The following is a 13143-nucleotide window of genomic DNA, read 5'->3' on the forward strand; positions in this document are numbered from 1 at the left end:
CCGAAATCCTCTCTTCAGGTGCGTAGGTTCGTTGGTATGGCAATTGGTATAATTTTGCTGACCTAGCAGGTCCCCTAACGGATTGTCTTCGAAAATCAACAGGACCATTCAAACTTACCTCTGAAGCGATAGAGGTCTTCTAAAAACTTAAAGTAACCTTGAGTTCCGCTCCAGTCTTGGCCCAACCCGATTTTTCCAAAGAGCTTGTAATTCAATGCGACGCGTCCAAAATAGGTGTTGGCGGGGTGTTATTCCAGGTCGATGATGAGGGCGCTGAGCATCCGATAGCAATGTGACACGTGTAAAACTGTAAATCCAACGAATCAACAGTCCAGACCGCTTATAGAGAGTACCTTTACATCCGAAAGGCCATTTCAGCGGCTATATTGCGATTTTTTAGTACCTTATCCGCGATCCAAAAGGCGAAACCAACTTCTTTTCATAGTTATGGACCATTTTGCCAAGTATATTTGGCTAAAACCCATGCAGAGAGCCACAGCTGTTAATGTTATAAATTACTTCGCTTCAGAAATTTTTGAGTTTTGTTCATAGTGACAATGGTAAACAGTTTATCTCGAAGGAAATGAAACAATTTCTAGAAAATTATGGGGTGACGCACGTGAGGACAGGGTTATACTCTTCGCAAGCCAACGCATCCGAATGAGTTAATACAGAAATTGTTTCTAAAATAAAAATTTTCCTGAAGGATGAACCAGACCATACCGATTGGGATAAGCATATACCAGAGATTTTATCAGTTTTGAGGAGCGATTTTTATACGACGATTCAGTGCTCTCCATACTTTGCATTATATGGTCAAACCATGGTTCAACATGCATCAGCTTACAATATTTTGGAAAAAATCGGCAGCCTTAGGAAAGATCAGGTTAAAATAGCAAATAGAGCCGATAAGTTGACTAATATTCGTGAGCAAATCCGTAGGAATTTAGATCAGGCAAATGATAAGGGAATAAACACCTATATCAAGCGCTCTAGGCAAGTCAACTACAAGGAAGGTCAGGAAGTTTTCCGGAAAAACTTTGCTTTGAGTAACTTCAAACAGGGCATTAACGCCAAATTCCTGCCAAAATATCTTAAGTGTCGAGTGCTCCGAAAAATAGGCAATGCATTGTATGATCTCGAGGACCTTAACGGGAAATTGATAGGTCGCTTCCATGCTTCGGATATTCGTCCACAATAACCTACCAGAACGTTTTTTTCCAAATTTACAAATTTTTTTTTTCGCTTAATGTTACAAATTTGATTATATTTCATCTGGGCGTTATGGCGTTCGGGGACAACACGCCCAGTATTCTCCCCGAGCAACGATTTCATAGGGTGCTCACACGCGTTCTCACCGGGAACCGTGAACAACCTGGCAGTCCAAACTTGGGTTGGACTAGCCTTACGGAGTTTGGACGAGTTCTCCTTTATCAAAATTTCTACATATATAATTTTTTTTGTCTTTCTGTGGGGGCGATAACCACTAGAAAATACCATACGGAATTTTGACGAGTTCTCTATTTGCCGCATTTGTCTATTTGCCGCAAAGCCTTTTTACTATGAAACAAAATTAATTTACCATTTTTTTCAATTGATTTTTTGATGGACCTTCTGTTGCCCGGCTAGCTTTGCGGTAGATCTGTGAGACTCCTATCTTAGGGGTGAGTCGTGCCCCACGTTAACTGACCTCGGAGGTTCCTGGAAGTGGCTCGCCGGCTTTTCGAAGCGAAGCAGGTTTGTTTTGGTCCATTTGTGAGACTCATATTCTGAACGTTCTGCTGAATGGCGGTAGTGGGTTAGTTAATAGGAAAAAGTTAGGATTCACCCTCACTCATGTCTGCCTGGGGTGGTTAAAACAAATTGTCTTTAATTTCGGGCGGGTGGCATCGCCAAAGATTCTAATAATGTGGGAACATTCCCAATAACGGCAACCACCATGGCGTAACTACACAAGGTGACAGCTGACTTGTAGTTTTTATAGGATTTGACACATCAACTTTCAGCGCAGTACGATTTTGACATTAGTCCATCGGTTCACAAAAACAAAGTACATGGAAATTTTTATGATGGCTGCAGGAATGTCACCGTGGCTATCACCCTGATTGTTCCACCATGGGCAACCACAGTTAAATCATGAGATTTAACGGCGCCTTTCTATGGTACAGTCGCGATTGGAATGGAATTTTCCTTCGAACGACCATGACGGCGTGGCGGGCCATTTGAAAAAATCACAAGTAAAATTGCAAGCGTGGTCGTCGGTTGTGGTCGCGACGAAAAAAAACCTTGTTAAAAAGGTTGGAAGCGAATTGGTTGTCGAGTGCCATGTGACAATCAAAAGATTGAAGAAACCTGATTAATACAATATGGACGGGGTTCTATCGCTGTCGTCCAGTTGCGGGTTTTACCTTATTTTGAATTTGTGAAAGCTGGGAATTTTATATAAACAATACAATAACGAGTGCAAAGTCTCGGCAGGAAATTTCAAGGTAAAAAAAAATTGGTTTGCAATAAAACAGATTACAAAGTTTAGTGCGTGTTTTCATTTTATTTGAGTAGCCTTGCATTCCGGCGCCTCTACAGATTTTTCCAATTTTCTTTACATTGGTGTGTATGTGTGTCGCGCTTGGAAAAACGGCAGTTTGTTTGCTTTTTTCGATGAAAAATCGATTGAAAATCGAAGCGCCGCCGCCGCTTGCAGGTTCTGGGCAAGAAGAAATTTTGTTAAATCAAATAAATGTGTGAATATAAACAATAAAGGCATTTTGGTAAAAAAAAAGAACAAACCACAGCTGGACAAAATAGCGGATATCTACATCAAAAAATTGATAACTGAAATGCAAGTAGTAGTAGTCTATTTTATTGTGGGTTGTATCGCTTTTCCGAACAACATCTAGCCGAATTCGAAAATTTCAATCTCATTGAAGCAAAGGTGCCTATATTGCGATTCAACAATTGTGTCGGCATTAAAAATATTCATTTGCTCTATTGTTATTCGCAACAGAAAAAACGAGTAAAACGATCGATGACAGTTAAGTAATATCGAAAAGAACATGCAAGTGGAAGTGGACCAATCAGATCAATGTGAATATGGGAAAATCTCTTTGTTGGAGTTTCAAAATTTTGAAGTGAAGCGTGAACATGGCGTGAAATTTTTGATCGTTGACAATCATTACAAGCACGAGCCCAATTTCGACAGTCTTTATTCATTGACGGCCACACAAAACGATCGCTGATTAGCTTGAGCGAAGCATTGGCACCTGGATGGCTCAGATTATGTAGCTCATCAAAAACAGAACGACGAAACGGTGATGTGATGAAAGGCCGAGCTTTTCCTGTTGATGTATCACAAAACACAGTTAGTGAGGAACCAGGAATTGGCACACGATCGATGCAGAGAGAAGAATTTTCTTGGGTAATTCTCTTAAGTTCATCGTTTTCTTCTTGAGATTCAACCAGCAACTTGTAATCCAACGTTGCAGAAACAGCTTCAACTCGTGAGAGTGCATCAGCAACGACATTATCGGCTTCTTTGATGTGCTGGATATCTGTTGAAAATTCCGCAATGAATTAGAGTTGTCTGAGTTGAACCGGTGGAAGTTATTCACGTTTTTGTTGACAAGCGTAAATTAATGGTTTATGATCGGTGAAATCGTGAATCAATGTCCCTCCAAGAAATTACGAAAGTGCTGGATTGCAGCGTAGATCGCAAGAAGTTCGCGATAGAAAGCAGGCCAAGAGCATTCTTTTGAGGATATTTTCTTCGAGAAGAAGGCAAGAGATTGCCATACGCCATCGACAAGCTGTTGTAAACATGCTCCGACTGAATGGTTCGAAGCCATTCAAAAATGATTTTAGATGGCATTCGTGCTCTTATTTGGAACGAGAGAAAACGAGAATGTCATCCATATAAACGAAACAAAAATCTAAACTTCGCAAAACTTCATCCATGAATTTTTGAAAGGTCTGGCCAGCGTTTCGAAGTCTAAACGTCATGAATGGAAATTCAAAAAGGCCAAATGGAGTAATAATAGTAGTTTTGGAGATGTCATCTTCGGCTACAGGAATTTGTTGATAAGCTTTAACAAGATCAATTTTCGAAAACACCGTACAACCATCGATAAAGTGAGTGACGTGGTGAATGTGACGGACAGGATACAGATCTGGGATAGTACGAGCATTCAATGCACGAAAATCTCCACAAGGGCGCCAAGTTGAATCACTTTTTAGTACCAAGTGTAAAGGCGATCACCAAGAACTCTCTGATGGACGAGTTGTACCAGCCTGTAACATAGCGTCGAATTCTTGTTTAGCTATTTTTAATTTCTCAGGATTTAAGCGTCGTACTTTGCTTGTCACCGGTGGTCCAGGAGTTGTATGAATGTGATGAACAGTCTCGTGTTTTATATTACGAGGTAAACCAGGTGGACGATGAAGGCTGAGAAAAACCGTGTACTTGAAGACCAGTTGTGACGTCGACGATGCGTTTTGTACGACAATCCGGTAAAAGGTGATAATAAGCGAGAAAATCCGATCCACTTATTGGAAGATCGACGTCACCGATGACAAATCTCCATGGAAAATCACGACGAAGTCCTAAGTTGAGATTCATATCCATATGTTTTGATTTTGCTTCCATTTACAGTACACAAGTCGTAATTGACAGGGGAACGACGATCACGTAATAGACGTCGAGGAAAGCAACATAAGTCAGAACCAGTATCGACGAGAAACCGAAGTTTACATATCTTATCAGTGACACTTAGGCGGAAACTGGTTGACAAGTGATCTCATGCCGCATTCACAGACTGCTTTTTCCGTTTTCCAAATAATTTCAGGGAGTTACACATTTTTTCGCTTTGTCCTGGATTTTTTTATGGTACCAACAAATTTGTTGGTTAGAGTTTCTTCGATTTTGAGATTTGCTACGACGTCGAGAGCTGTTGGAAGAACTATGGGAATGATGGGGGCACGAACGAAAAGCAGACAATTCGGCCACTTGCTTTTGTAGATCAGCAATCGTATTTAATAGGTTGCTGAGCGCTGAATTTACAGCGAAAGTCGGTGTGCTCGGTGAGACTTCGACAATCTTGTCAGCAAGCTCAACAATGTTGTCGAGCTGCAATTCAGATTGTGTCGCAAGAATGGCCTTGACGTTGGACGGAAGACGTTTAAGCCAGAGTTGACGAAGGAGATTATCCTGTACGATAGTTGAACCAGCGAGAGAGCGTAAGTGATTGAGAAACTGCAATGGTTTGCTGTCGCCGAGCTCTTCCTCACTTATAAGTTGGCGGACTCGTTGTTCCTCAGACGCAGACAAACGATCAATCAATTTTGTGCGCAAAAATGTGTATGGATTCTGCAGAGGAGGATTTTCTATAACATCCTCGATTTCCAATGCGATACGTGCATCCAGCTGCGAAACAACATAATGGAACTCTTTTTACCTCATTTGTGATATCGGACAACGTAAACTGCGAATCAGCCTGCGAATACCATAATTTTGGGTTTTCAGACCAAAAAGGCGGCAGTTTTACTGCAACACGATAGACTGCAGGGCGATGATCGGCGAAGTTAGCGGCAAAATCATAATCCCACTGCTGCTGCTGTTGTCGTGGTTGCGGTGATGGTGGTTGCTGCTGCTGTTGTCGTGGTTGCGGTGATGGTGGCTGCTGCTGCTGCTGATGCTCCAATTGACGGTTATGTTGTTGTTGCGCAACGAGCTGATCTTCATTTCGAAACATCTTATGAGATACGCGTTATAAACTTTTTTCGGGGTCACCAATATAGAAAAAAAGAATAAATATTTCCTATTGAAATTTAGATATACAAGCATTTTTATTATTTCACAATAAAAAATATTTAATAACTCACTGAACTATGAAAACTTGTTGAACAATATAAAATTTAAATGTTCGTTGCTAAGCAACACTTTTGTTCTGAAAACTTGAACTGCACCGCCACATACCCAAAAATAACAGAATCTATAGTAAATCACAATATAATGGGATAAATATGAATATAAATAATAATAATAAAATCTTTATGTCTTGGTTTGCAAATTATCTATTGGTTATCTACGTTATTGAACTATTTTTGAATTTTCAACTTTGTTCTCTGTCACTGTTCTGACTAGTAATATAAAATAATTTTGCCAAATTGTTGTGCTAGGAAAATTTAATAAAATACAAAATACAAAAACACAATTACAAAACTAAGGTAAATTAAAATAAAATACCATGTAATGGATTATGTTTGTAAACAAACAAATCTAGATAAGAATTCTTTGCGGTGCTTTAAATTAGTAAAAAAAAATCGCCGATAATGGTAGTAGCAATAATACCGAAGAGGCTTCTTCCAACAGAATAAGCTTTAAACTGGATATTTGTGAATCTCGTACCTTTGTGACTTTGTTTGACCGCTCGTTTTTGTTTGCTGGTGTAATGCTTGTCGCTTTTGAAACGCTCAGGTGGTGCTAACTGCTAACTTTTGAAACGCTTTTGTGTGGTGCTGCTAACGGCTAGCTTTTGAAACACTTTTGGTTATATTGATAATTACTTTTGAAACGCTCAGGTGGTGCTAACTGCTAACTTTTGAAACGCTTTTGTGTGGTGCTGCTAACGGCTAGCTTTTGAAACGCTTTTGGTTATATTGATAATTACTTTTGAAACGCTCAGGTGGTGCCAACTGCTAACTTTTGAAACGCTTTTGTGTGGTGCAGCTAACTGCTAGCTTTTGAAACGCTTTTGGTTATATTGATGGTTACTTTTGAAACGCTTTTGTGTGGTGCAGCTAACTGCTAGCTTTTGAAACGCATTTGGTTATATTGATGATTACTTTTGAAACGCTCAGGTGGGCTGTGTTTATCCAGTCGGTCGCTGGTATTCAATCGAGTCTGTAATTATTCCGGCGTAGTTGGACCATGAAAAAACCTCTTGGGGCTTCGATAGCTCAAGTGAGTTCCCAAGGGGTTTTTGCGCTCGTTGAAAAAAGATAAAAAAACGGAAAAGAACACACAGCAGATTAAAATTCAAGAATTTGACAATTTAATAATTTTCACTGCAAAGCTAACTCACAATATGTAATTACAAAAGCTAATTCACACTTTAATTGATTATATATAGGTTAGGTTATACAAATTAAAAAAAAAATCTTACCTATGACAGGGCTGATGGCTGCAGTTGGCACGGAGGTTTCCAAAAAAGAAGTGAAAGAGTTTCTTTCTGGTAAAACGCGTTCACCCTTCAATTCCGTCGAAAAGCGGTTTTGAGGGGTAATTGAACGAAAGTAATTTAAATTGGAAAGTTTAATTGGAAAGTCGCGCACCAACACGTACGCATACGCCTGCACGGACATATATATAGCCATTGGTGTTAGTGCGCGAAAGTAGATAGAAGCAAACACAAATAGTTTACATTAGGCTGGGTCACTATTGGCAGTGCTCATTCTTGGGTTTAGCTTGGTGGCCTAAACAGCTGTATTACTCCTAATAGCTGGAGTCTTAGCCTGCCAAGTGCAGGGCACGAGCGCAGAACGTGCTCGATCGTTTCCTCCTCCAACCCGCACTTCCTACATCTGCTATCACTGACCAAGCCTAATTAAAAGGCATGTGACGCCAGAAGGCAGTGTACAGTCAGAATACCCGTCATTAGTCTACAGCCCTCTCTTTTTAATGATAGAAGCAACTGTGTTAGTCTAAGTTTGTAACACCTACACATAATTTTCGACACTTTACAGCCCCGTGCTTGAACCCACGCCTTTCCCGCTTGGTCGATCATGTGCACCTCTCGCCTTCGCTTAATCTCGCCCAATCTAATTGGGACGTCTACGGAGCAAGCTTCAAGGGATGCGCCCTTTTTAGCTAGTTCGTCCGCTTTTTCATTCCTATCTGTTCCCATATGCCCTGGGACCCAATATAGATGTATGCTTCTCCCTGTCCCGATTCTCTCCAGAGACTACTTACACTCTAACACACATTTAGATGCTGTGCTATGCGAGATTATTGCCTTAATTGCAGCTTAAGCTATTCTCTTCCAGGGTTTCTACTGCTTTGGTTACGGCTAATATTTCCGCTTGGAAAACGCTACAGTAATCCGGCAGCCTGTAGGATGTGCTTATTTCCGGATCAGCGCAGTATACCGCAGACCCTACTTCTCCCATTACTTTGGAACACATGTATCGCCTTGTCCGCCATTTGCGCACCCTTGCGCCAACCGTCCACCTCTATTGTGGCCTTAAGATCTCCCTCGAAGCGCAGATAGGGAATCATGTAGTCTGTTCGTCTTGTGATTGATTACGCTATACTACTATGGCCATATGGTCGGCGCTCAAGCTGCCCCGAAGCACCGAATCTGGTTGCGGTTGTTAACGCTTTGTTCTTTGCTACCAGGCCTACAGGTGGAATGTGCAGAATGGCGTACAGTGCAGCCGTCGGGGTTGTTTTCAGGGCTCCCGTAATGCTAAGCATCGATAGTCTGCATACCCCCTCTAAATTTTTTGAGGTATGTTGTTTTTTGTGTGGCTTTCCACCAAACAAGAATTCCATAGTATAGAATAGGGCTTACAGTCGCTGTAAAAACTCAACGAGAAAGAGAGGGCGATAGGCCCCACGTACACCCCAGCATTCTTTTACATGCATAGAGTGCCGTTGAGGCCTTTTTGACCCTCTCCTCCACGTTGAGCGTCCATGACGGCTTACTGTCTAGGATGATTCCTAGATATTTTGTGCAAGGTTTCTCCTGTAAGGTCACCCCTCCTAACTTAGGCCTGGTCCAATTTGGTACCTTGCACCTCTTTGTAAACAAGACCATATCCGTCTTCTCCGCATTGACTTTCAACCCGACATTAGATGCCCAGGTATGAATATCCCGAAGGGCCCGATCCATCAAAGAACTAATCGTTGGAAGGCACTTTCCACTTATGACAATTGCAACGTCATCTGCGTAAGCCGTAGGTTTTACGGGTCCCTCGTCGAATTGCCTGAGCAGTTGGTTGATGACCAGCGTCCATTGACCCTGTCCACTGATTTCGTGGCCTCGTACAATCCCCATTGTGATGTAATCTTTCTGCAATTTAACATGCAGCCGATCCATCTACATGATTCAGTCTTATGCACCCATCGAATATTATTTTAAGCCATTCCTCGACCGCCCTACTTGAGACTTGTAGCATGGCCGGGAATATACCATCTGCGCCCGGCGATTTAAACTTGGAAAACGTCTTCACTGCCCAATCGATCTTGGTATCGGTCACCAAGCCCGGCACTACTAGCTCCGTGATCGAAGTGTAAGTGATGTCTGCTGGCTCTTCTAAACCATCTGCCGATGGAAAATGTGTATCGAGAAGCACCTCAAGGGATTCCTCACTATTACGTGGCCATTCCCCGTTCTCTTTCTTTATTAGTCCCTGGACTATGTGTTCCTTTGCTAGGACCTTTTTCAACCTTGCTGTTTTGGCTGGAGCACTCTATGTCCGTACAGAAACTTTTCCATGAGTTTCTCTTCGCCCTGGTAATTTCACTCTTGTAGATCCTCAGTAGATCCCTGTACTCGTCCCGACACGCTTCGCTTTCCGCGGTCTTTGCGAGCTTAAACTATCCTTTTACCTGTCTTCTTAGAAGACTCAGCTCATTGCTCCTCCATGGCGGCTTTGCTTTTCCTCTGAATCTTCTTAGAGGGAAAGCTTTGTTATACGCAGTCTTGAGCGTCCTTGTTAGGAATTCATTCAACTCCTCCAGTTCCTCTACATTAGCAACCTCTTTGGGTTGTCCCAGTTTTGTTTCTTCATGTTTCTGGAATTTTGTGCAGTTCGTTGACCTAGGGTTTCTAAAGGTTCCTCCCTTCTCTACCCTCTTTAGGGGGATGCTGAAGCTGATATACGCATGGTCGGAGAAGGATGATCTATCAAGAACCATCCAATCATACCTTGATATATCACGCTCGGAGCTCAATGTAATATCCAGAACATTGCTGGATGTTGGACAAATGTATGTAGGGACATTTCCCCTGTTGGCTATCCGAAAAATGGTTTGCAGGATGTAACAAAATAGAGATTCGCCTCGTTCGTATGTTCTCCTCCCACGCATTGTGGTACGCATTTGTATCTGCGCCTATGACCAACCGCCCTTTGCGCCCTTCCTCCTGTACTAGCCTTTTGCACTCCATCGGTGGAACCTCCGCAGCATGGGCCATCTAGCAGGACGCCAGGATAAACGCCTGCTTATTCTTTTGCTCAACGGCCACCGCTACGAGATCCTCAGTGGTGTAATTAGGCAGCATATATGAATGCAGCTGTTTCCTTACCATTACTACAGCCCGCACCCGCCCTTCCGTTTGCGCGTAGTAAACGCCAAGCCCGCGCGCGCTAAGTCCAGAAACCTTTCCTCCCGATGAGATCCACGTCAAACGAACCCTCCTCAAGGGTTAGGAGGAGTTCGCTCGACGCCACTTTACCTTGGAGGTTTATCTTTAGGACTCGCAGCACCATTGGGCTTTTATTTCCTCTGCTCCGTACCCTTCTCCACTCTTCTACTCCGTTTTCATATGTGTGCTTCTCGAACACGGAGTCCATTGAATCAGCACCACTCTCGCTCCCCGAGTCCGACGCACCGCTTAATTCGTATTTGTCGTCCTTGGATTGCGACTCAGTCCTCCTCTTTACATCGTCCTTATTACAATCAGGTAATGAGTTTGTTCATCTTGCTCGTACGACCACCTGCCCGACAAGGCGGGCACAGCGGTCCGGTATTACATACGGGGAAAGAACCGTCCGCTACACCAGCACCCCTTACCGTGGTAAGGCCATAAATACTTCACGAGGTGGCCCGGTATCGGGAATGCTCTATTCGATAACAGCCGAATGTATACCCTGGCTACAAATCGTCCAATAGGCACGGTCCGAATAACACCCTGGATTAGGGGGTTGGCAATTCTTGGTCACCGACATCCGGCCGCCCTCCTATGAGGCGAAACGGCGTAGATGTCAGACCTAAACAGCTCCGCCTCATAGTTGGGCGCTATGGAGTTCGGCTAAGCGCTCACACCAACGAAAAGGTGCCTACCCTAGTGAGGGTAGAGGTGTGAAAATCTCAAATGAATTTTTATTTGTTAGACAAGATACATATGAATGTGGGCAATTTATCTTAAAAAGGCGTATCTTGGGTAAGAGTTTAGAATATCTGTTCATTACTCATTTTTGCCTTTAAATTGTTTTTTGCATTTGTTATTGCTTTTTTATTTTTTTTTATTTTGTATTTTCTTAGTTTAAGAAATTGAATTAATAAAAATAGGAAATAGTTAGTTGTTAAGTTTAAGAAAATTGAATTAAATACTAGGTTAGAATCAAATTTGGAATTGAATTATTTAAATGCTAGATTAGTATCACATTTGAATTTTTGTGAGAATAGGGTAGCGATAATAATAATAATTTAAATAAATAAACAGAAATTGTACATATTAGAAAGATGAAATTCCATGTTTGAAAATTTTGTATTTGATAAGATGGAAGGCTAAGTTTTCGTAGGTCTTTGGCGAGGGTGTTGAACCTGGGTAATATAGGGGACGTAGGGGTGACGACTGGGCGATTGTCGGCATGACTTGAGGGACCTTCAGACGGACGGACTTGGGTCAGGTTTTGGGGCGCTGTAAAATAAGAGTAGTCAGCACAGCGCCCATGGCTTCGCGTACAATACGCTGAAGAGGGTGGGTAGACTCTCCTTGACTTTGGAGGACCTTCCCCTTCTTTAACGCTTTTTCTTCTTCTTCTTGCTCTTCTTCTACCTCTTGGTCTTGTCCCTCTTTAGTAAATTTTACCAGGCATGATTCTCATAATTTTGTTGTCGTAGTTGTTGGTAAGGCTGGTGAGCAGAAGCCCACCCCATTCGATGAGCCAGCAGGGGCCAGCAACCATGCCACACGCCCCCTCCGCCTTACCCTAAAAGTCAACTACATAACAGGCAACTGTGTTGCCAGAACATTCTTTATATTCGTCTTTATTACTTTTTACTTTATCGTCATAAACTGTCGCATTATTTGTGATATATATCTAATGCTTGCTGCTTTGGCTTTCAACTGACACTAGCAAGCTCGAAGCGGGCGTGCATGCTTGCGTTAACCGGGCTTAATCACTCGGCAAGTCGGGGCTCCTTCTGCGATCCACCCTAGTTTGAGCATCTATATATGTGGCAGCCCTGCCACTACTCATATGTAAAATGTATTAGTTTTCAAGTCTCTCAGAGCGACTAGTTATCCCGCTTAACAATCCGTTATCGTATTGAGTTTGCTGGTCTTGACAGCTGTTAAAAAAATATATTTCTTTCTTCTGAGATGACATGTTGAGGGATACACGCGCGACTCGGTCAAATATTGTTCAATAAAGTTTCTATTAAAATCGTAAGCAAAGCGTGTACTTAATATATAAGCGCAACGCTACATTGGTGACTCCGCCGTTTTTGACAAAGATAAAAAGTGTTCAATCATCGAAAATCTACGATAAGTATTTTTCTTAATTTAGCGCACAAGCTAATGCGAATCAGGTTTGATTTTCGTTTTATCTATCAATTCGTATACGAACGAACAAGTCGATATGAGTGAGGATGGCTATCCAGATTCTTCCACTCAATTGCCTGCAATAACAATCAATATGACTGACTGTCCACGCACCACCATTTTCTTCTGAACGCCCTGAGTCGTGGTTCGCCCAATTGGAATCACAATTTAGAATTCGTTTCGTAACAAACGAGAATGATATGTTCCATCATGTGGTCTCACTTATAGACACGCAGTCAGCAGCCGAAATGGAAGATATTATATTACGTTCCTCAACGCCGACCCCATATACAATATTGAAGCAAACTTTAATCGAACGCTTAACAAAATCAAAAGATGCTAAGCTATTTCAATTGTTGGACGGAGAACAAATTGGTGATCGCACACCATCTCAGTTTTACCGTCACCTACGCAGTCTATGCCCAGATGTACCAGATAACGTCATTAAGGCAAGGTGGCAGTCACAACTCTCACCACAGAAGACTATCGTCGTTTCAATGATCGTACAGTGCCTGGCAGGTATCCCGTGAGATACCTAGAAGATTTTGGTATCAACCTACACGGCAAAACAATATTTTCAACAGTAGACCCCGTCAGA

Source organism: Eurosta solidaginis, chromosome X, assembly GCF_040869045.1.
Source record: "Eurosta solidaginis isolate ZX-2024a chromosome X, ASM4086904v1, whole genome shotgun sequence".
In the NCBI taxonomy this organism is placed as follows: Eukaryota; Metazoa; Arthropoda; class Insecta; order Diptera; family Tephritidae; genus Eurosta; species Eurosta solidaginis.